General features: G+C 43.0%; 1 protein-coding gene across 14 annotated transcripts in view; it reads left to right on the plus strand.

The window, feature by feature from the left end:
* Positions 1-11873: 11873 nt before the first annotated feature.
* MOBP (myelin associated oligodendrocyte basic protein) overlaps positions 11874-22046 on the plus strand; it is a 53629-nt gene continuing 43456 nt past the window's right edge. For all 14 annotated transcript variants that reach the window (XM_078354701.1, XM_078354696.1, XM_078354699.1 and 11 more), the window contains exons 1-2: positions 11874-11931; positions 20325-20403. The gene's annotated coding sequence lies outside the window, so the exon portion shown is untranslated. The remainder of the gene's footprint in view (positions 11932-20324; positions 20404-22046) is intronic.

Raw genomic sequence — 22046 nt, forward strand, 5'->3', positions numbered from 1 at the left:
TTAACCCTGATGTCCCCGACTTAGTGAAAACCTTGCCTCTGTTTTCATCACACATCTGCCACCTCCAAGTGATGGTTAAGATGATGGGAGAGAGAAGCCTGGGCCCGGAGTGCAGGCTGGTGGTGACGAGGCCCAGGAAGCGGGTTCCCCATCCCCACCCCTGGCAGCGCTGCGTGGCCGCTTCCTCCCCAGCCCCGCCCGCAGCCCTCCCTGTCCCCAGCCGCACTGCTCTGACCCATCTCCCCGGTCTGCAAAAGGGAAAGCTGAGCCTCTTTTCCTTTCTTTTCTCTTTTCTTTTCTTTTCTTTTCTTTCTTTCTTTCTTTCTTTCTTTCTTTCTTTCTTTCTTTCTTTCTTTCTTTCTTTCTTTTTCTTTCTCTCTCTTTCTCTCTTTCTTTCTTCTTTCTTTCTCTTTCTTTCTCTCTCTCTTTCTTTCTTTCTCTCTTTCTTTCTCTTTCTTTCTTTCTTTCTTTCTTTCTTTTTCTTTCTCTCTCTTTCTCTCTCTCTTTCTTTCTTCTTTCTTTCTCTCTCTTTCTTTCTCTCTCTTTCTTTCTTTCTTTCTCTCTTTCTTTCTCTTTCTTTCTTTCTTTCTTTCTTTCTTTCTTTCTTTCTTTCTTTCTTTCTTTCTTTTTTTGTTGCTTGATTTGTTTTGTTTTGTTTTGTTACTTTGTCACCCAGGCTGGAGGGCAGAGGTGTGATCATGGCTCCCTGCGACCTTGAACTCCTGGGCTCAGGTGATGCTCCCTGTCCGGCCTCCTGAATAGCTAGGACTATAGGCAGCACTACCACACCCGGCTAATTTTTATTTTTAAATTATTTTATAAAGACAAGGTCTTGCTATGTTGCCCAGGCTTGTCTCAGACTCCTGGCCTCAAGCAATCCTCCCACTAGCCTCTCAAGGCGGGAGCCGCTGCGACTGGCTTTTTTTTCTTTTATCTTTTCAATTCGTCCTGCCTTTACGGCAGCAGCTAGGCAGCCTCCGGAGGAAATGCAGGCTGAAAAAGGGAGCGTATTATTCCCCGGTCTGCAGAAGAAATACAGCCCTGCTGGTATCCTGATCCGAGTCCAGCGAAGCCAATGCTGGACTTCCACCTTCAGAACCGTAAGATAAGGCAGCTGCTTCAGGTTGTGCTGTTTTAAGCCATTAAATTTGTGGCACTTTGTGATATCAACAATAAGAAACTAATACCCTAATCAATATACTCCTTGTTAAGTGATAAGAAAAAAAAGTGTCTGCACACTAGATCACTATTGTAGCTGGCTGCCGTAAGAGAAACACCTTGAGCATATCTGTGATGGCTTTTTCATCGTTTACTCTGTCCACTGACTGACCTAGATTACAGAATTTTGGGTGAGATACACTTGATTTAATAATTGAAGTGTTAAAGTGTTATGGCATGAATATTTAATACAAATAAGGTTAATCCTAACCATGTCTCTTTCATTCCTCGTGGAGACCTGTCTGTATCATTAGAAATTGCCTGGCTGCTAGTTACAGAGGCCTAAACTAACAGGGGCTTAGTGAAGACAGGTGCACATTTTTCACTCATAGAAAGTGAATCCCAACTAGGCAATCTGGAGATTGCACAGAGACTCCAGCTACTTTTCGTGTTTCAGAGTCCTCTGTGTGCTCTGCCTGGCTTAATTTTCATTCTCATGGTTGTAAGATGTCCGCCTTCGCGCCATTCAAAGCACCCCATATTACAGGCAGGAAGAGGGGAAAGGGGAAGGGTAGAAGGGTGCCTGCCAGTGGAGCAAGTCTAACCCTGAAAGAATGTTCCTGAAGGCCCAGCCAGGCCCCCACATGTACATCACTCATCCTCGGGCACCACCACGTGCAGGGAAAGCTGGGCAGTGTAGGTTCTTTGTAAAGCTAAGTGCATTGCTCCCCAAGTATCAGAGGGGCTCTGGGACTTAAACGAAAAGGAGGTAGAGGCTGGGCGCAGTGGCTCAAGCCTGTAATCCCAGTATTTTGGGAGGCCAAGGCAGGTGGATCGTGAGGTTAGGAGTTCAAGACCAGACTAGCCAAGATGGTGAAACCTCGTCTCTACTAAAAATACAAAACTTAGCCAGGTGTGGTGGGTGGCGCCTGCAATCCCAGTTAATCGAGAGGCTGAGGCAGAGAATTGCTCGAACCTGGGAGGTAAAGGTTCAGTGAACCGAGATCAGGCCACTGCACCCCAGCCTGGGCGACAGAGCAAGACTCCAACTCAAAAAGAAATAAAAAAAGAAAAGGAAGAGGAGGCATCAGGTAGTGAATTGGTTTCTGATGGGCTGTTCTTTCCAGATAACTCAGCGTATTTGGATGCGCTCTCGTGCCCTCCTGCTACCGAACCTTGGGTGAGATTTGTGTGTCTGGATGACAGATTGAGAAAATTCACGCTTACTACTTGTTCGCACTGCTCTTTGAGGAAACAGGATTTTTCAGAATTGCTTCAGGGATTCCACAGACAATATATGTTTTTCTTTTAAAAGTGAAGGTTTAGGCTGGGTGCGGGGGGATCACATGTCTGTAATCCCAGGACTTCTGGGATGCCAAGGCAGGTGGATCACGTGCGGTCAGGAGTTTAAAACCATCCTGGCCAACTTGGTGAAACCCCATCTCTATTAAAAACACAAAAACTAGCCAGGTGTGGTGGTCTCTCTGGAGACTGAGGCAGGAGAATCTCTTAAACCTGGGAGGCAGAGAGATTGCACTGAGCTGAGATAGTGCCACTACCCTCCAGCCTGGGTGACAGAGCAAGACTCTGTCTCAAAAAAGAAAGAAAGAAAGAAAGAAAGAAAGAAAGAAAGAAAGAAAGAAAGAAAGAAAGAAAGAAAGAGAAAGAAAGAAAGCAAAGGTTTAATGTTCCCACAGAGCACAACTTTTTTTTTTTTTTTTTTAAATAATTCATACCAGAGATTCTTAAGCATCCTTTTTTTTGGTCTTATTTTTTGTCACTATAGCAGAACAGATTTTAAACATTCTTGATCCAATTCTTCATGGCCACAGTCAAAAGAAATATTTAATAGCTCCTTTTATGAAGTAACTTGGCTTGAATAACTAAAATAACTTTTATGTTCTAACAGCTTAGAAGTGATTTGAAAAAAATCATAGACATAAATTGAAAGGAACAATAATGTTTTTGTTTTATTCTTTTTTTTTTTTTGAGACATGGTCTCACTGTCACTTAGATGGTGAAGTTCAAAGACCTGAGACCTGGAGAGCCGATGGCATAGATTCCAGTCCAGGTCTGAAAGCCTGAGAACCAGGAACCACGCTGAGGGTAGACATCAATGTCCCAGCTCAAGCAGTCGGGCAGGAGGGCAAATCCAACCTTCCTCTGCTGTTTTGTTCTATTCAGGTCCTGAACACTGGGTGAGGCCCACCCACACTGGGGAGGGTGGTCTGCTTGACTCAGTTCAGCAATTCAAATGCTGATCTCTCCTGGAAACACTTGCTCAGATACACCCAGAATAAGGTTTAGCCAGACAGCTGAGTATCCTGTGACCCAGTCAAGATGATGCCTAAAATTAGCCATCACAGCGTAGTTCATCCCAGTTCTAGCATTTACTCCCTTAAAGTGATAGTAAAGTTATTGGCCGATAAAACAATTAACTGTTAAAACTATTTGTGAAGAATGTTTAACGTTTTTCCTTCACAAGGCCCCTCATAAGCAATTATCCAGGCAACTCCCTCTCTGTGAAGAATTTTTCAGGGCACACCTACTCAAATTTTCCTTGAGTGAAAATTCACTGGTTCCTGGCCCGGCCAGGCATGGAACTCTTAGGGCAATTATTATTATTATTATTTTGAGACGGAGTTTCACTCTGTCACCCAGGCTGGAGTGCAGTGGCGCAATCTTAGCTCACTGCAACCTCTGTCTTCTGGTTTCAAGCATTCTCCTGCCTCAGCCTCCTGAGTAGCTGAGATTATAGGCACCCGCCATCACAGCCAGCTAATTTTTGTATTTTTAGTAGAGATGGGGTTTCATCATGTTGGCCAGGCTGGTCTTGAACTCCTGACCTGGTGATCCACCCACCTCAGCCTCCCAAAGCGCTGGGATTACAGGCATGAGCCACTGTGCCCGGCCCCTTAGGACAGTTTTAATTGGTGGGGATCCTTTTTATTGAAAAGAAATCTTGCTGGAGTTGCGTTGTAGTCAGAGCCCGCTTTGAGAAATCCACCCAATGAAGTTAATCTTTCTCAAATTCGGTCTCCAGCTGAGAATCGAAATTTGGAGTAAATGGGGTTAACAGAAACTTCAGGTAAAAAAAGATTAAGTTAAAAATAGGCTATTGTCAGCTTAGCCACAGGTGCTATTGACACCTTATTGTGGATTTCAGATCAATAAGATCAGAAATCAAAATTTTAGTTTGTCAAGGGGGCAATAACTTAAAGAAGGTAGCTTTTATTCATAAAGATCTTATTGTGCCCAGCACAGAGCCTTAAACAGTAACAACAAACAGAGCCTGACAATAAATTCCAATGTATTAACTCACAATGGTTTTCAATTACTTGGGATATGTGATTTTCTGAAGACACTTTCTCCATAAACAACTTCCAGATCACAAAGTGACAAATGTTTGGCTGCTTGGTAAGCACAGAATTAAAATAACGGTGAGTCTTCTTTTCGAAGGTTAGTTCCATTAGTGTGGGGTCCCGCTCCACAGTGCATATTTTTTGTCCAGTGAAAACCTGGGTCAGGAATTGGAATTAGGGCGCATCCACCGCTGCAGGCGGACACCACACTGATACATTCTCGTTCTGGGTCTCCCCTCTGGCTAGCATCCTTCCATATTGCTACCCCACAGCCACACTTTCCGTCTCTAATGTCGGCATTACACAGAGCACCAAACCTGGACTGGGCACAGGAAGTCTGACAGCAGTGGTACGGCTCCTACAGAGTGAGTTTTAACGCTGCGAATCCGATAAAACCCAGTCCCTTAAGTAGGGAACACGATGTACATTATTACACAGGTCACCGCTAGCCAGAACACAATTGTGACTGGGCCCTAGCAGAGCAGAGGGAGAGAGATGAAGATGTTGGGTGTGGAGCTTGGGAACACACAGAGGCTTTGTCTGAGCGGCTGGCAGCTCAACTGGTATCATATTCCTCTGTTCACAATTGAACGCTGGAGAACGTGTTGCTAAAAATGTGTAAGGTTAAGGTCAAAAGCTTGGATGAGACAGATTTACACTGAAAGAGAGGATTGAAGGGCAAATGAGGAACCATTTAGGATTATTTTCTCCCAGATTTGATCAGCCAGTCCATTATTATTTACTTTGCAATAATTAAATTATCTTATTTTTACTTTTCTTTTTTAAGAGACAAGGTCTCTATGTTGCCCAGGTTGGTCTTGAACTGAGCTCAAGTGAGCTCCCGCCTTGGCCTCCCAAAGTGCTGGGATTATAGGCTCAAGCCACCATGCCCAGCTGCTCTTATAATTATCTCTAAAAGCAAACATTTGTTTTTCATATTTATCAGGAAAAATAGCATTGTTGTGAATCTGAAACTCTCTGGTCTGTCTTCTATCTTTCTGCTTGAAAAAAATGAACTTTTACAACACATATTTGCTATGTAATTTTGTTAAGTAAACAATAATTGTCTAATTGTGGAGAAGACTTTACGTATATTTAAGTTTTTAGGTGCAATATGGGAGATGTTCCTATCTTACCAGTGACATGCACATCTCCTTTCTTAAGGAAATGCTCTTTTGCAAATAATTTACTCATCTATATTAATTTTCAATTATCTCCCTGACAAAATGTTTTCTATTTCTTCTAACCCTTTTTATGGTTGACTTTCTCTCTTTGCTAATATAAAATAGTATTGTGACTGCTAATGAGTTTGGGGTTTCTTTTCTTTTCTTTTCCTTTTTGGAGATGGAATCTTGCTCTGTTGCCCAGGCTGGAGCGCAGTGGCGCAATCTCAGCTCACTGCAACCTCTGCCTCCTGGGTTCAAGCGATTCTCCTGCCTCAGCCTTCTGAGTAGCTAGAATTACAGGCGTGTGCCACGATGTCCAGCTAATTTTTGTATTTTTAGTAGAGACGGGGTTTCACCATGTTGGCCAGGCTGGTCTCAAACTCCTGACCTCAAGTGATCCACCCACTGTGGCCTCCCAAAGTGCTGGGATTACAGGCGTGAGCCACCACACCTGCCCTGGTGTTTCTTTTCAGAGTGATGAACATGTTACAAAATTAGACGGTGGTAATGGCTCCACACCCTTGTGAATATACTAAAAATGCTCTAAATTTTGCAGCTTAAAATGATGAGTTTTATGATATATAAATTGTATCTTGCTACAGTTACTGCCCTTTGGTAAAGTGGCAGATAACCTAAGTATGGTTATTTTATTACCCTCCTTTCCAAAAAATTACTAAAATTATAGTATTAAAATATTTGTAGAAGGTAAAGGACTAAAAAATATTTTCCTCCACAAAGGCAGTAGAGCATTTAAAAAATGATTTTAACTCTCAAAGAAAAAACAAAAAGAGACAAAAAGATGAGAGATGATAACCCGATTTTGGGAAACATGAAGCGGAAGGAGGATGTAAACAGAGTGGAGGAAGTTTCCGTCTCAGTGCTGGCAGGAGCGACGCCTGAGAAAAGCACATCAGAAATTATCTGTCAAAACACTGAGGGGCTCTGCACTTAGAGCGTCCCGGTATAGTGGAAGGAATGATCAGGCCTAGACAAGCCGCGTACTCAGAATGGATTCTCAGGGTCATTGCTGAGACCGACACTAACTCGCTGTGGTCACTGGAAGTTTATTATGGAAAAATTTCCTGATTCAGGAACAGTGAGAATGAGGGGTGATGGGCAGGGTTGATAAAGAAAACAAGTCCACACACTCATGTGGGTCCCTCAGATCCCTTGTCTGCTCTGATCACAGAATATCAACAGCATGGTGTTTGGTGTTGGAACTTCTGTATCTTCCCTGCCCCTGGCAGGCTGAAAACGAGACAGCTTTTCTTTGAAGAAACTGAATGACCTGTAATCCCAGCTACTCGGGAGCTCAGGCGGGAGAATCGCTTGAACCTGGGAGGCGGAGGTGGCAGTGAGCCAAGATCACACCATTGCACTCCAGCCTGGGCAACAAGAGAGAGACTCCATCTCAGAAAAGAAAATATATATATTCTATATAGCATGCCCTCCAATACCTTTCTTAGAAAGAGTATACATCTATACTTCTAAGAAAGGTATTGGAGGGCATGCTTCAGAAAAATGAGGGAGCAAGCCAAAGATGAGGATGGCATGGGGTCCAGGACAGGGCAATCTCTCCCAGCAAAGCCTAAAGGGAGGACCCAGGCCTGCACCTGCTCTCGAGAGCAACCAGACTGGAATCCGAACGAGGTGAGAGAGGGTTACAAAAGGCAAAGATGTGTAAGATCGTTCAGTGTATCGGAATGCTTAAACATTATTAATAGATGGTTGACAGATCTGTTGGAATGTTTGGGGAAAAATGAGTGAAAAGTAACATTTAAAACTAAGCAGATTAAAATAAATGAATGAAATTTAGAAGGGGGCGATTATTAACAAGAAAGGAACAAGAAAGTTATACAAAGAAAGGGAACAGTCATAGTTAATCTAAAAGTGCTGTAGGAAATAATACATATTTATTGTACTATAAATACTAACTAACTATATTCAGTAGCTAAGGGAAAAGGGAGAGGAGAAAGTAGAATGGAAGAAAACTACACCCTCAAAAGGAAGCCAATAACCTGCCATAAATAGGTATATAAATGGCTATTTGTGTGAATTATTTAGCAATATGGAAATAAATAGAGAAAAGGTAGCTAAGGAAAGTTAAAAATGGTTGCCTCTGTGGCCTGGGTGTTGAGTGGGGTGAGGCGGCACGAGGAACTACTATTTTCCAACATAAGCCTTTTGATATTATTATAACTTTGCAGAAATGTTATTTTGATAAATGTAGAAACCAGTTAAAATAGTACTGATTGTCACTGTGGCGTATTCGTTTGCTGGGGCTGCTGATAAAAAGCACCACTAACTGGGCGACGTAAGCAACAGAAATGAATTTTCTCACAGTTCTCCAAGCTTGAAGTTAGAGGTCCAGGTGTGGGCAGGGCTGGTGTCTTCCGAGGGCTGTGAATGAAAGGTCTGTTCCAGGCTCCCTCCCTGGCTTGTAGATGACCATCTTCTCCCTGTGTCTTCACATTGTCCTCCCTCTGAATGTGTCTTTCTGCCCCAATTTCTTCTTTGTGTAAGGACACCAGTCATGCTGCATCAGGGCCCACCCTAACGACTTCCTAACTTGGTCATCTCTGTGGTCTGTCTTCAAATCCTTATTTGAATCCAAATGCTTTTTGCTTTCTTTTTTCTTTAGACAGAGTCTTGCCCTGTCACCCAGGCTGGAACGCAGTGGTGCAATCTGGCTCACTGCAACCTCTGCCTCCCAGGTCCAGCGATTCTTGATTCTTAGCCTCCCGAGTAGCTGGGAACTAAAATCCTCTGTAATGTTAAGTGCATGACACCGCACTTGGCTAATTTCTTTGTGTTTTTAGTAGAGACGGGTTTTTGCTCTGTTGGCCAGGCTGGTCTTGAATTCTTGGCCAAAGTGCTGGGCTTACAGTCATGAGCCACTGCACCTGGCCTCATTCCAAATTCTGAGATACTAGGGATTAGGACTTCAACACAGGAATTCGAGAGGTGGGGGATGGGACACATTTTATTTTATTTGTTTATTATTATTTTTTGAGACAGAGTTTCGTTCTTTGTTGCCCAGGCTGGAGGGCAGTGGTGTGACCTCAGTTCCCTGCAACCTCTGCCTCCCAGGTTCAAGTGATTCTCCTGTCTCAGCCTCTCGAGCAGCTGGGATTACAGCTGCCCGCCACCATGCCTGGCTAATTTTTGTACTTTTAGTAGAGATGGGGTGTCACCATGTTGGCCAGGCATGTCTCGAACTCCTGACCTCAGGTGATCTGCCTGCCTCAGCCTTCCAAAGTGCTGGGATTACAGGCATGAGCCACCGTGCCTGGCTGGATGGGACACATTTTAACTCATAACATGTGGGGATTGTCAATTATAGCCAAAGTTTCTGGGAAAATCCTCTGTAGTGTTAGCAACTTTCTTCATTGTGACTGTGAGTTCCCTTGGAGTCTGGGCGGTCTTGCTCTATGTGGAACACTGGCTGCCATTCAAGAAGAGTGACACTGACTCAGATGTGGCCTCCTGAGCGCTGCTCTGGGAGTGAGAGTGCTGCCGCACGGAGGGCAAACACCAGTGTTTAAGTAGGAATAGAAAGAGATGGCATTGCGAGCATTTTGTGGAACTGCCATACTTTGGATGCATAAATTGTGTATCATTCTATATATAGTGGAGTAGATCAAAGGTGTGTCTTCCCCAAAATGTGTCATTAAGAACTTTTGTTGGGAAGGTTTGAGAAGCAGAGGCTCCTTTAATAAAGATAGGTCTTTATAATATATCTACTAGATCTTGTATTTTTTAAATAGCCTGAATTAGTCTCCAGTTATTTTGTGAATAGAAAGCAAGTCCTTACAAGCGCCACCCACCGCTGTTTGTGACCTTCTTTAGGGCCAGGGCCATAAGAGTGACATTGGTGCAGGACTCTGTGTGTCAGGCATTCTTTCCGCCAGCGCACACGTCTTAACTGATTTAGTGTTCACGTGAATTTTTGAAGTAGGCCCTGTGATGATCCCAATGTCAGGGCCTCCAGAGCCCGAGCTCTAAACGGTCTTACTCGACCCCCCAGCCCTCAGTCACAATCACTACAACACAATCAAAATACAGGCCTCGCAGTGGGAGCGAGTCAACCAGCATATGCCTATCACTCATTATGCAGAGAAAGAATGTTTAACTAACTACAAAATTAGTGTATGAAGAGGACAGCCACAGTGGCTCATGCCTGTAATTCCAGCACTTTGGGAGGCTGAGGCGGGTGGATCATGAGGTCAAGAGATCGAGACCATCCTGGTCAACATGGTGAAACCCCATCTCTACTAAAAAAAAAAAAAATATACAAAAAATTAGCTGGGCATGGTGGCGCATGCTTGTAATCCCAGCTACTCAGGAGGCTGAGGCAGGAGAATTGCCTGAACCCAGGAGGCGGAGGTTGTGGTGAGCCGAGATTGCGCCATTGTACTCCAGCCTGGGTAACAAGAGTGAAACTCCGTCTCAAAAAAAAAAAAAAAAAAAAAAAAAATTAGCCAGGCCTAGCTAGTGGTGGGTGCCTGTAGTCCCAGCTACTCATCAGGCTGAGGCAGGATAATTGCTTGAATCTGGGAGGTGGAGGTTGCAGTGAGCCACGATAACACCACTGTACTCCAGCCTGGGGGACAGAGTGAGATTCTGTCTCAAAACAAAAACAAAATCGAGTATGTTAGTGTTCAAAGAGATTTATAGTCAATGTTTGTAGTCTCAGTAGATTACCCCTTCAAGGTTTCCTGGCTGATTCTTTACTGAGATAAAAGCCTAAAGAGAAACTTGGTGGTAATGTTGACATTTATATTCCACCGTCATGCAGGGGGCTCTGGGAATTTAAAAGGCAAGGCTGCTGTTTGCTGGATTGGTTTCAGAAGTAAGCTTTCAGTTTTCAAATCATTAGTGGGTAGTTCTATGTATATAAAATAAACAGCAAAAGCAGAGTTTACAGGACCCATGACATTTAACAGAGCACAGAAAGGTGTGGCCCCACATTTTAGGATAATTATAAGAAAATGCCAGCATCTAAGACTGAAGCCAATAAAATGTTGATTGAATGAGGTTCATCATTTGCAGAAACTATTCAACATAAGAGATGACTTATACATGTTTCTATAAATGTGAATGCATAGGGTAATTGTCATAGAACCTTCCACTTTCAATGTTAGTTGTAACTGGACTGGATTAGACTCTTGCTAAATCAAGTGTACAAGGGCATGTGAATGTTAGTTTTGGGGTGTATCTATGGGTGTATATAGTGTTTTAGGGAAGGAAGTGTGTGGATGAGTATCTAATCTACATGGAGTATAGAAACTCCTGGAATTTGTCAGTGTGATTGCAACTGTGTGAGTGGGGTGTGGGGTACTGGGTGGGATGGCATTGTGGTGCATAGCACGTTGGTGGGAAGGGTGTGTGGCTTGTGATGTGTGAGTGGGGTGTGGGGTACTGGGTGGGATGGCACTGTGGTGCATAGCACGTTGGTGGGAAGGGTGTGTGGCTTGTGATGTGTGAGTGGGGTGTGGGGTACTGGGTGGGATGGCACTGTGGTGTGTAGCATGTTGGTGGGAAGGGTGTGTGGCTTGTGATGTGTGAATGGGGTGTGGGGTACTGGGTGGGATTGCACTGTGGTGTGTAGCACGTTGGTGGGAAGGGTGTGTGGTTTGGTGGGGTGAGCTGGTGTGTAGTGTGGTTGGACCTAGCATGGGGCTTAACTGGACTTTTAACTGGGAATGTTAATGGAACAACAAGGCCCAAATCTTGGAATTTCACCCCCTGTAGACCAACAACCTTAATCAATGAACATTGGGGGCTGAGTTTTCATGTGGGAACGTGGGGTGTTGGTTCTGCGGGAGGTGGGAGGCTGGAATAGGTAATGTTGGGGGGCCATAGAGTGAAGGTGGGGGTGTGCGTGTGTGGGCGATATGGGTGTAGCTTAGCTTAGCTTTTGTTTAGATTTTCTTTTGCTCTTTGTTTTTGTCTTTGTTTGGCCTTTGTTTTGTCTCTGTTTCGCTCTTTGTTTAAACTTTCTTTGGCTTTTGTTTAGTCTTTCTTTAGCCTTTTGTTCAAACTTTGTGTGGCCTTTTTGTAGGCTTTGTGTGGCTTTTGTTTTTAAGTGGATCTTGGCTGAGGACTCATCAAAAACACCTTGTGTAATGAAAAACCCAGATCTATAACCTCTCCCTATATATTCTGGATGCATTGAGGTAGGCTCAAACCCTCAGGGACCTGGTGTAGACGCGGGATCTGTTTCACACAACTGCTATTTGAAGGTAAGAGGATGCCACTGGCTTTTATTCTACTTCATTTTATACTTTCATCTTTAAGTGACAAGTGTACGTTTTTGTATGGGGCTTCCACTATATCCCAGGGAAAACTTTCTGTAAGAATAGTCAAGACTGGGAGGACGTACAAGGATGGAGAAAACAAGAACAGACGACAGCACGTTTATTCTGATGCGGGCAGGGGGCCTCGTGGAATGTTCCTGCCAACGTTTGGGAATTGTCTAAGCCCAAAGAGAGGCTCTGAGCCCTCACTCAGATTTCCTCCAGATTCCTGGAGCTAGATGGATGGTGGTACATGCTGTTGCTGCTTTTTTTTCTCTATTTCTTTTTTTTATTATTTGTCATGGTTTAAAAAAAGAGTTTCTCTTTTTATCTAGGAACAACTTTTTTGCTCATACAGTTGGATTTATGTGAGGGGGATATTACTGGAACAACAAAGCCCAAATCTTGGAGTTTTGCGTCCTTTCCCAGCTCCTCCTCTGGCAGCAGACATGCGTCCTTTCCCAGTTCCTCCTGTGGCATGCCGGCATGCCCCTCCTGCACTTGTTTCCATTCAGCTCTGTGTTACCTGCTACAGTGACCCAGTGGCAACACCCAGAGAGCTAGTGATTACACGTAGAAGGAATTTAACCTGTACTGAGATATAGACACCATAGCACTCCCAAGAAGCAGCAGGAGTGTAGAGGCATTGACTCAGCTACCAGATCCACTACCCCTGCAAGCGCAGAGCAGAGCTCATTTCTCCACATAATGTTTGCACTCAGATGGATGAGGGCTTCTGTGCCTTCAAGTCCAATGGGTTTTTTATCACTACGATAGAGAATCTTGTGGTTTCCTCAGAATCACCAAGGTTAACTTCAAGTCCCTACCCTCGAGAGGGGTGCCTGATAAAGACGGAACTCTCATTTCCCTTGTAAGTGGGAGAACTTCTGTTTGGAAGTGGCTGGCAGTTTTATCAGTCTGGTGATAGAGGCTTTGACTTCCTTTACTTTGAGACAGTTACTAAAATGAATTCCTTAGATTAACAAATACAAGATATCCATTTTTTTTGGAGTCATAAAAAATCTAAATGCAGGGCAGTTGGTTAACCTATTATATGATCTTTATAGTACAGCGAACATAATGTGGCTTTAATAGGACTGTTCTCTGGATGACATAAACTTTTTTCTCCTAAATATGGAATTAGGTTAGGGTTTTGGGGTTCTGTACATAGTGCTATTTAATAGTGAGGAACTCAACTACTGGGAAAACATGGCATTAGCTATTATGACTGTTTCATCTGGGCCATGAAAGTCACTCTGAAGTTTGATAAAGTGTTTTCTACTTAAAAGACTACTCAAAAGATATTCCCATGATGGATCATCCTGGAGTGAAAAATGAGCGTCCCCTTCTCTCACTCAGCCAAAAGAATTGGGGGCCACTGGCCAGGTGTGGTGGCTCATGCCTGTAATCCCAGCACTTTGGGAGGCCGAGGTAGGCAGATCACTTGAGCTCAGGAGTTTAAGACCAGCCTGGGAAACATGGGGAGACCCCCGTCTCCACAAAAAATACAAAACTTAATCAAGTATGGTAGTGTGTGCCCATAGTCCCAACTATTTGGGAGGCTGAAGCTTGAGGATCACTTGAGCCTGTGAGGTCAAGGCTGTACTGAGCCATGTTCTTGCCACTGCACTCCAGCCTGGGTGACAAAGTGGGACTCTGTCTCAAAAAAAGAAAAAAGAATAATAACTGGGGGCCGGGACATGGAAGGGTTGGGAGGCCAGAGAGTCTTGTGGATAGGGGTTAAGCTGCTTCCCACAACCTGGAAGTCTGCTGGGCTGGACTAGGCCCTGGGATTAGATCCCATCATGTGGGCTCCAAGAGTGACTTCTCATATTGGCTGTGCAGGCCGCTCTGGCTTCTGTTGCTTCTGTCACCCTTAAAGCATTAGGTAATACCTGGTGTCAGCTGTGCTCTGGGTGGGTAAGGAATCTTCCTGTTTTAAGATGTACTTGTGGGGTGTGGTAGCTCATGCCTGTAATCCCAGAACTTGGGAAGCCAAGTGGGCGGGTCATGAGGTCAAGAAATCAAGACCATCCTGGCCAACATGGTGAAACCCTGTCTCTACTAAAAATACAAAAATTAGCCTGGGCATGGTGGTGTGCACCTGTAGTATCAGCTACTCAGGAGGCTGAGGCAGGAGAATCACTTGAACCTGGGAGTTGGAGGTTACAGTGAGCCGAGATCGTGCCACTGCACTCCAGCCTGGTGACAGAGTGAGACTCCGTCCCCCCACAAAAAAAAAGTACTTGTGATTTTGTTTTTGTTCAGGCATGGTGAAGCCAACCAGATCAGGAGAGGGTTGCCTTTGAAAAGACAGTGTTTTCTCATCACTCCCAGGAGGAGTGGGCATATGGGGAAGGGCCACCTGCCACATGGGGAAGCACCAAGGTCTTAAGTCAGGAGCGGAAGGAGTGAGGATGAAAAAGCGCAAGTGAGAGCCTTTATTGTGGTTTTTGTTGGAAGAAATGGGCTGGGCAGAGTAAGCAGAAGAGGTATGTTTGAGATTGGCTAGTTTGAATAATTTCATGGGGCTCTGAGCTGTAGGAGCTGTCTGGTCCTGGAGTGATAAGGGCAGAATATTAGTTCAACTTGTAAGAGCTTAATAAAGGAGGTAGGTGGTGAATCTGGGTTCTGGATTGGTTGATTTTTATATAAATGGCTGCTCACAGGGGAGTCATTTGCTGTCTCTAGGAATCAGCTGGCCTTGGGAGGGGCTTTGCTGACCCTGAAAGGCAATACAGAAAATATGATCATTTCCCACAGAATATATGTATCAAAACATCACACTGTACCCCGTAAAAGCAAAGGAGAAGCAGCACAGGAAGCTCTAAGGTTGTGTAATAAGGGTGCTTGATAGTTAATCCGGACTGAGTGGCTACGAACGTTCTCACGGAGGGAGGCATATTTGACTTGAAATGTTGTATTCTTTGGCAGGTGTTACGCAAGTCAAGTGAGCTGGGGGGGTATTTCTGGAAAAACAAATATTATTAGCAAATGTCCAAGGTAGAAGGAACCATAACGCAGCGAGACAGTTGATTATGGCTGAAACACAGGGAGACAGGAGCTACATATGTTTTTTAGCCCTATTTTTCTTCCCTTGGCTGCTTTTCTGAATTGAGAGTTCCCACTCCACTCACTGACACTTGATGGTTTATGTAAGTTACTGTAATAAAAACAGGCGGATGGCATTAACTTAAGTGAAACAGATTCGAATTACAGTGATGTATCGGTTGACAATGAAGATACATTCTCAGAGATGAGACATCAGACAATTTAGACATTGTGTGAACATCACATAGTGTACTTACACCAACCTAGATGGTACAGGCTACTTAATACAACGGTAAATATTCGTATGTCTAAACATAGAAAAGATACAGTAAAAATACAATATTATAATCTGGGACCTCCGTTGTTTAAATGATCCCTCATTGACTGAAATGTGGTTATGAGGCATATGACCTTACATGGAACACCTAAAGTATACACAACATCCCCCTAAGAAGTCATTTTTCCCTAACCGCTTCTCTCTCTCTCCATGAAATTTTAATACTACAGATGTTCAGTGTGTCTGTTTATGTATTGTACATATGTGTGCTTTGCACATAAAAAAGTGAGAATTCTCACATAGGTCTGAGATTTTTTTTTTTTTTTGAGATGGAGTTTCGCTCTTGTTACCCAGGCTGGAGTGCAATGGCGGGATCTCGGCTCACCGCAACCTCCGCCTCCTGGGTTCAGGCAATTCTCCTGCCTCAGCCTCCTGAGTAGCTGGGATTACAGGCACGCGCCACCATGCCCAGCTAATTTTTTGTATTTTTAGTAGAGACGGGGTTTCACCATGTTGACCAGGATGGTCTCGACCTCTTGACCTCGTGATCCACCCTCCTCGGCCTCCCAAAGTGCTGGGATTACAGGCTTGAGCCACCACACCTGGTTAGCTCTGAGATTAAAAAAAAAAAATCCAAAAAATTAGCCAGGCGTAGTGGCACACACCTGTAGTCCCAGCTGTTCAGGAGGCCGAGGCAGGAGAATCGGTTGAACCCAGGAGGTGGAGGTTGCAGTGAGCCAAGATCGCTCCTGGGCGACAGGGTGAGACTCCGTCTCAAATAAACAAATAAATAAAAATAAAACAAAATAAAAAGATTAAGTTTTTTTTTTACCCCCTCAAGATCCAGTTTTCATCTCTTGGAGGTGATATTATCCACGTTGCGAATACGGCATGCCCTTGACACAGCTTCCTTCAATGTGAGCGTCTTCCATAACCGTAGCACAGCTAATACATTAACGCTGATACATCATTAATTAACTATAGACTCTATTCACATTTTACAAGTCTTACTGCTAATGTCCTTTTTCTGTCAGGCGCTAATCCAGGATCCTGCATTGCATTTAGTTATCAGGTCTCTTTAGTTTTCCCTAAACGGTGACAATTCTTCAGTTTTTCCTTGTCTTTCGTGACCTTGAGACTTTTGAAAACCATGGGTTGGTTATGTATAGTGCCCTTCGATTTGAATTTTTCTGATGTCTTCTCATGATGAGGTTGAAGTCATATATAATTGAAAAGAATTACATGGAGATGATGTGTAACATATCAGAGAATAAAGGAGAATGATCCGTCTTATTAGTGGTGATGCTCACCTTGATCATTTGGCTAAGATGGTGCTTTTCAGATTTCTCCACTTTAAAGTGATTATTCTTTTCTTTTTAATTAGTAGATATTTCTTTGGGGGGGGGATATTTTCAGATGACGCAAATACTGTTTCTCCTTACACTTTCACTTACGAATTTTAGCATCCATTAGTCAATGAAGCTTGTAGAAATTACTGTGGTATCCTAATAGTGCTTTTCTCTTTCCCTTATTGTTTCTGCATTTATTAATTGGAATGATCCTTTAAGGAAGATTATCTCTTCTATTCCATTTATTTATTCGGTTATGCATGTATATCAGTATAGGCCCATCAATATTTATTTGATTCCTTGGTTTATAATGCAATACTATTTTTATTTACCTTCTTGCTCAAATAACTTTGGCAGGAGCTCTTTCAGATCAGCTCCTGTGCCCTTTTCGCATGTTGTTATCCTCTTTCAGCATTTTCTGACATCACAGTTTGTTCCAGGATTAACCTGTGTTTTCTCTGACTCAGCCTGAAATCAATCACCTCCTCCATGAGCCAAGGTTCCTTTCACTGGACGCTTTAGCAGTCTAGCCTAGTACACCGAAGGAGTTAAAAAGCAACATTTGGGTATTACTTGTTGTATCAGTTCATTCTTGCATTGTTATAAAGAAATATATGACACTGCGTAACTTATAAAGAAAAGAAGTTTAGTTGGCTCATGATTCTGCAGGCTGTACAGGAAGCATGGAGGCTTCTGCTTCTGGGGAGGCCTCAGGAAACTTCCAATCATCAAAGAAGGCAAAGGGGAAGTTAGACATTTCAGAGGGTGAAAACAGGAGGGGGAGAGAGAGAGAGAGAGAGAGAGAGAGAGACAGAGAGAGAGGAAGGTGGGGGAGGGAGGGAGGGAGGGAGGAGGTGCTGCACACTTTTAAGCAACCAGATATCGTGAGAACTCCCTCACTATGGTGAGGATAGTACCAAGGGGGATGATGCTAAACCACTCATGAGAAACCGTGAGGAAACCACCTCCCACCAGGCCCCACCTCCAACACTGGGGATTGCATTTTAACATGAGATTTGGTGGGGACACAGAGCCAAACCACATCAGGTGTGTTCCTTGCTATTGGGCTATTACCTCTTCTAAAGATTGTGCTCCTTCTACTTGTATTGAAAAAAGGTAGCTGTAAAGTAGCCTCAAGCAGGTTCTTCAGGAGGTGTTCCTGAAGAAGACATTGTTGTCACAGGAGATGACAGCTCCACGTGTGCTGTTGTCCCTGAAGACCTTCCAGTGGGATGAGAGGCGGAGGTAGAAGACAGTGATAGTGACAATCCTAACCCTGTGTAGGCCTAGGCTAATGCGTGTGTTTGTGTCTTAGTTTTTAACAGAAACGTTTAAAAAGTAAAAAATAAAAATTTTAAAACTAGAAAAAAGCTTATAGAATAAGAATATGAAGAGAAAATACTTTTCTACAGCTATAGAATGTGTTTAAGCTAAGTGTTATTTAAAAAGGGTCAAAAAGTTAAGAAAATGTAAGTGCATAAAGTGAAAAGTTACCATAAGCTAACATTGTCTTTGAAGAAAGAAAAATTAAAAAGAATAATTCCAGCGTGGCCTAAGTGTACAGCATTTGTAAAGTCTGCGGTAGTGTTCTGTAATGTCCCAGGCCTTCACATTTACTGACCACGCATTTGCTGATTCACCCAGAGCAACTTTTGGGTCTGTAAGCTCCATTCACGGTAAGTGCCCTATGTAGCTGCACCATTTAAAATCTTTTATACTGCATTTGACAGTTCATGTTCTATTTTAGATTTGTCTCAGTATGCAAATACTTAAATCACTGTTGTGTTACAGTTGCCTACAGTGTTCAGTACAGTAACATGCATACAGATTGGTAGCCTAGGGGCAATAGGCTATACCATATAGTCTAGGTGTGCAGTTAGCTAAACCATCTATGATGTTTGTACAGTGGAAAAATTGCCTAATGACTCATTTCTCAGAATTTGTCCCTGTGATTAAGCAACACATGACTGTGTATTTTCTAAGTGGCTCCCTACTGTCTGTTACTCTCCCCTCCAGCCTTCCAGATTCCTGCAGTCTTAGCATCTCCTAACTCCTACCTCTGTTTCTTCCTGTTTCTCCTTGGACTCCTTTTTCCTGGATAGCAGATTGAAAAGCATCTTCATGGAAAAACCCAGGATGAATGTGGGGTTTAACTACTTTGCTTTCTTTCTCTCAAGGATCATAGTTCTGCAATGATTGACATCCAGTGCCTAAGAATAATTCTTCTGCATATTTTTTCAGCTTTATTGTTTCAGCAGGAGTTTAAATTCAACACTTGCTACTATGTCATTACTGATCGTTTTCTTTTGAGACAGAGTCTTGCTCTGTCACACAGGCTAGAGTGTGGTTGTGTGATCTCTGCTCACTGCAACCCCCACCTCCCGGTTTCAAGCGTTTCTCTTGCCTCAGCCTCCCTAGTAGCTGGGATTAGAGGCATGCACCACCACACCTGGCGAATTTTTGTATTTTTAGTGGAGATGGGGTTTCACCATCTTGGCCAGGCTGGTCTCGAACTCCTGACCTCATGATCTGCCCACCTTCACCTTCCAAAGTGCTGGGATTACAGGTGTGAGCTACTGCACCCAACCCTGATTATTTTTCTAAATAAGAAAGCTTGTAGATTCATAAGATTTCAGTTATTCTGTCAAGCAGAGAACTTCCAGAGGATGTCAATCTTGTTTTCCTGTGAAATATGGGAGTTTACCTGACTATTCATAACCCTTTGTCCTATTCCATATATATAAATATCAGATCTTGGAAGGGCTGTTTGAACAAAAAGGTCTTATAAGATTATGAAGATTCTAGACACAAAAATAGCCTCCAAAGGAGCCCTGTAATTTTGATGGAGAAAAGAAACATGCTATGATCCTTATCTGATTTTACTTAAAACTCTTACAAAGATTTATATAGTTAATTATGTAAAGTTTTTAATTACATCATTCTTACTAGAATAAAAATGATCAACTAAGAGAACCCATCAAAATTACAGGGCTCCTTTGGAGGCTATTTTTGTGTCTAGAATCTTCATAATCTTATAAGACCTTTTTGTTCAAACAGCCCTTCCAAGATCTGATATTTATATATATGGAATAGGACAAAGGGTTATGAATAGTCAGGTAAACTCCCATATTTCACAGGAAAACAAGATTGACATCCTCTGGAAGTTCTCAATTTAATGCTTTATCAAATTGGATTTTTTAATGTAATTCTCAGCACCAAAAACACATCCCTAGAGCTGCAGAAGAGGAGGAGGATGTTCCTTGAGCTCCTTTCTTGGCATGATGTGAAGATTTGTATTTTTAGAGCCAGTCTCTGGCATTTCATTTATCAAGTTTATAAGCAAAAATTAGGCTCATAGAGCTCAAATTTACTAGGAGAAATGGAAAAAGAACTGCAGATTTTTTACATAATGACAGTGAATTAACTGGACATATAGCGTTTTTTTCTGTATAATGTTAAGGCAGTTTTTAAAAGTTTATGTGTGATTTTGTGACTATTCTTTCCCCCATCCCTCAGCTGGCAGATGGCATCTAGATCAAATGTCATAATCCTCCATAGCATTGTGAGAGTGAAGCTCCATGTGTAACACACTTCAATTAACTGCAACCTGAGTAACCAAAACACTATATTAACCAGAGCATGTCCTATTGCTTCACTTTTAGGAAAAAAAAGAAGCAAATGATACCAAGACAAGCTACTAAGAGAGATCTAATCAGCAGATGTGTACGGATGAAAATACAGGTACAAATGAATCTCTTACAAGCTTTTGGATCTGCAGCTACATTTTTGCATAATGATGACTGGTATTCAGAATGTCACAGTAGAATGCAGAATCAGCAAAAGAATGAGCAATCAAAATTTCAGTAAGAGTTAAACACTTATTTAGTATGTCCAGGTGGCTCACCGTATTCTAGGTTCTGGAAGTAGAAATATAAAAAAATTTTCTCTACCCAAGCCACTGTGTGTTTGCACTTGACAAACCCACATACCATGCACAGTGCAACAGCCATTCTGTGATAAACTGCTTCCTCCCTTTAGATTCCCAAACTCTCGGCAGGAGAGCCCTTCCATCTTTTTATGTCAGCTGAGTCCAGCCAGTTCTCTGAGAACAAGGCTTCATCTTTTGGCCTCTCAAATAGGGACCATGTTACACTCCAGGTAGCTCCAGGCTTGAGAGTGGGGTCAGTGTCCCCGTGTTGCCACTTTCAGGGTACTATGCCTTCACCCTCTAGTTAAAGCTTTGCATTTTGCAGCTTGTGCTCCATTCCTGCGGCAGCCTTCACCGGGCCTCCAAGCCACACCTCCTCCTTCACTGATGGGGTGTTGCTGGGCTGCCCACTCGCTCTCCACTTAGGTGAATTTACTATTTACTTGAATAAACTATTCACCACTCCAGGGAATTAGCCACTCTGCTCATCCGTCTATTGTCCTTCTGTGACCGCTGTCCTTACTTGAAACTACTCCATGAACCAAACAGTGCAAAAAACATCCAGTATCTCATTCACAGTCTTCCTTTCTTTCACTTGTTACACATATCCCATTACAGCTCTTCTTTCACTAGGCGCTTCCAGTCGACCTGCCCTTTCATCTCCCATTCATTTGCCTATCCATGCATCTAACACCTTTTTCTACCTTCTGTTTTCTTCGTATTACTGATAGATTCTAAGATCCATGACTTCAATTCAACTCTTGCAAATTGTCCAGCAATTTCCACCCCGATGAACCTATCTATTTTCTCTACGTCTCCACCCAGGCTGCTAAGAAAAATGGAGGAACAATAGAAAGGAGCAGATTTGTGTTTCTGCAAATTAATGGTCAGTGACCTCACCTAGAACCTCAAAACTGACCGATCGCCTAGTTTCTACAAAATCTCTCTTAAACGCATCCTATTCCTCTCACGTCTCCAACTCTCATTCGCAGCATTTTTCCATTTCACTGGAAAAATGGAAACTATTAGATGGAGACTTCATATAGTCAAAAGTTTTTTGCCTTCTCACAAAGGCCAACCATTTTGCATGTGCTTTGCCCTCCAGCTCCTCAGGTTTTTCTCATATGAATTATTTCCTCTCTTTCTGATTTTATTTCAATTTCTTCCTCTTTACTTCCTGTTAGCACTTACGCATGCTCCAATTTGTCTCATGACTACAAACGTCTCAACAAACCAGTCAAACGTCTCCTTCTGCCCCACAAAGTCCATTATTGTGCTAAAGACCAATTATTTTCATACCGCTTAATGAAATGTACTGTCGTAGTCCTCATATCACGCCACCTCTCAGAATAATTCTACAAAGTTGACTATTCCGTCTTTTGAAATGCTCTTTCCCCTTGATTCCCACAGTGTCACATGCTCCTAGTTTCTCTTTGACCTCATTCAGCCACCAAGG

The sequence above is a fragment of the Callithrix jacchus genome, chromosome 17, assembly GCF_049354715.1.
Source record: "Callithrix jacchus isolate 240 chromosome 17, calJac240_pri, whole genome shotgun sequence".
Classification (NCBI taxonomy): Eukaryota; Metazoa; Chordata; class Mammalia; order Primates; family Cebidae; genus Callithrix; species Callithrix jacchus.